The sequence below is a fragment of the Acomys russatus genome, chromosome 8, assembly GCF_903995435.1.
Source record: "Acomys russatus chromosome 8, mAcoRus1.1, whole genome shotgun sequence".
NCBI lineage: Eukaryota > Metazoa > Chordata > Mammalia > Rodentia > Muridae > Acomys > Acomys russatus.
The window spans coordinates 42773689-42776573 of NC_067144.1; positions in this window are offsets into that span (position 1 = coordinate 42773689).

The following is a 2885-nucleotide window of genomic DNA, read 5'->3' on the forward strand; positions in this document are numbered from 1 at the left end:
CATTCTACGTTCTTCTTCCAATTATTTTATTAAGCATTTTTGAGCTTTTGTTTATTGTTGATATGGGCCTGTAGTTTTTTCTTTTTGTGGTGGCTTTAGTTCATTTTGATATTAAAGGTATACTTGCATCATACAATGTTGTAAACTTGTGTGTGTGTGTGTGTGTGTTTTTAATTGTTAAACAAATCCTGGATATAGAGCTTTGAAATTCTGGAAGAATTCTGTGACTTTATCTAGTCATGAACTTTTTTGTATGAAAGTGTTTTTCATTACTGTTTCAATCTTCTAATGTTTGTTCTGTATGTTATTGAATTCTTTCTGGTTTAATTTTGATAGTATAGCTGAATCAAGAATTCCATCTACTTTTTATATGTTACTGAATTCTCTCTGGTTTAATTTTGATAGTATAACTGAATTGAGAATTCCATCTACCTTTTATATTTTATATCTTACTAGATATATTTTAAATATCTTTTTAATAAAAATCTTAGATTCTTTGATAGCTGTTATGATACTTCCAGTTCACTTATAATTCTATTAATTTGTGGCCTCTCTTTTATTTCTTTTGGTTAGATAGGCTATGTTTCTGTTTGTTATCTTGTTTAACAAACCCAGCTATCATAATGTTCTTCTTGTAGGTTTCTAGGACCATCTGGATCCTTCAACTTTGCCATTTTCCCATGCTTCTCTCATCTAGAGTCCCAATAGGATGTCCTTCTCTCTGTCCCAGTTTCCTGGTAAGTGAAGGCTTTCAGGGGACATGCCCCTTGGGCTAGTATGCAGATATAAATGAGTATATACCATTGACTCTTTCTGCATCTGGGTTAACTCACTCATTATGATCATTTCTAGTTTCATCCATTTGTCCACCTACCCAGATCTAGCCAATGGACAGGACATTCTCCACAGTTGAGTGGAGAGGGGGTCTGACTTTCACACGTACTCTTGTGCTTCTTATTTGACCGCGTCCCCTGAATGGAGAGACCTGGGGGCACTCAGAGGAAGAATAGCAGGCTACCAAGAAGAGACTTGATACCCTATGAGCCATATACAGGGGCAGGAAGTCCCCCTCAGTCACAGTCATAGGGGAGGGGAGTAAGGGGAAAATGGGAGAGAAGGAGGAATGGGAGGATACAAGGGAGGGATAACCATTGAGATGTAATATGAATAAATTAATAAAATAAAAATTTAAAAATCTAGTTATTAGATTATTTTATTTTGTGAACTATTGCCTTTGTTTCAATTTTGATAGTTTCTGTTCTTTTTTGTTTGTTTCTTGCCATTGACTAGGTTTAGATTTTTGTTTCTTCTTATTTTTCCAACTTTTGAGTTGTATCTTTAATTAATCCACTTATTTGTGGTTTTTTCTGATTATTAATTTTTTCTTTCCTTGAGAATCAATTTATATAATTATAAATTATTTCCCTCACTTTTCTCCTGCCAATTTCTCACCACATGCCCATCTCTCTGGACCCACTCCCTTTCTATCTTTCACTAGAAAAGAACAGACTTCTCAGACATAATAACTACACACGACATAATGAAATATAATATGATTAATCTAAGCCATCACATCAAGATTGGAAAACATAATACAACAGAAGGAAAAGTACCTCAAGAACAGACACAGGATTCTGGCATTCTCTCAACACTCAGGAGTCCCATAAAAATACCAAGCTGTTGTCTATAATATATATTCCAAAGACCTGGTGCTGACCCATGCAGGCTCTGTGCTTGCTGGTTCAGCTTCTGGGGGTTCATGTGAACCTTGATTAGTTGAAGGAGAGTGACTGTTCTTATAGTGTCACTGTCTTTCACCTCCTGGGGCTCTTATACATTTTCTGCCTTCTCTTCTATGAGGGGACCTGAGATGTGAGGGGAAGAATTTGATGGAGATATCCCATTTGGACTCTGTCTCAGCATAATGTCAGGTTTTTAGTCTCTCTCTCTCTCTCTCTCTCTCTCTCTCTCTCTCTCTCTCTCTCTCTCTCTCTCTCTGCCAGAGGATCTCTGATGATGGCTGAATAAAGCACTAATCTCTGAGGGTAGCAGACAAATTTCAAGAGTCATCTTCTTTATAATTCTTTTAGGCTATCAATGTTTTGTTTTACTCTAGGTTTCTGAGCTATCTCCTCTTTTATCCAAGCAGCATCAGGAAAATAAAGATGAATGGACTTATGTGCAGGGTGTGACACCTGGCCCATGATCTACCCATGAGAGTGAGGTAGATCTTGCTAAGTATGGCAAGGTTGGATGTGGCCTTGCGTGGCTTGTGGTTTGGATGATACATATGAAGGAGGAGTTCTAGACAGAGTTTTAGCAAAGGTCTAGATATCATTTGGTGCTCAGCCAGGGAGGTCATACTAGACCAGCACACTGGATGAGGGACCTGGGATAAATCTGGCCTGTTGAGGAAAAGGCAGGAGGAAATCAGAAAAACTTCCTTGTCTAGACATTGCAGACGGAAGTGAGAGGTTTGAATGAGTGGAATGGTCAGATGCAGTATAAAAAGGACCAGTGGATAATGGCAAGGAAGGTCATTATTTTTACAGTAGAACAGCTAGCACATACATAAATCAATAAATGATGTATATATATACTATTTTGTTCATTCATGGCAAAATTGATTGCATATGAAAAAAAGAGAATGTAAGTATAAAATAACAATATCAGAGGCTGGCTGTAGAGGTGGCTCAGCAGCTACTGTCTGCTGCTTCTTCAGGGAACAAAGTGTTTAATTCTCAGCATCCTTCACTGATGTCTCACAACTGCCTTTAGCTCTACAGGCATGTGTGGGCAACTAAACTATTATGCTTATATTCGGACACATGCATACAAACAATTAATTTGAAATAAAAATATGTTTTTAAAAATGTATAGCTACT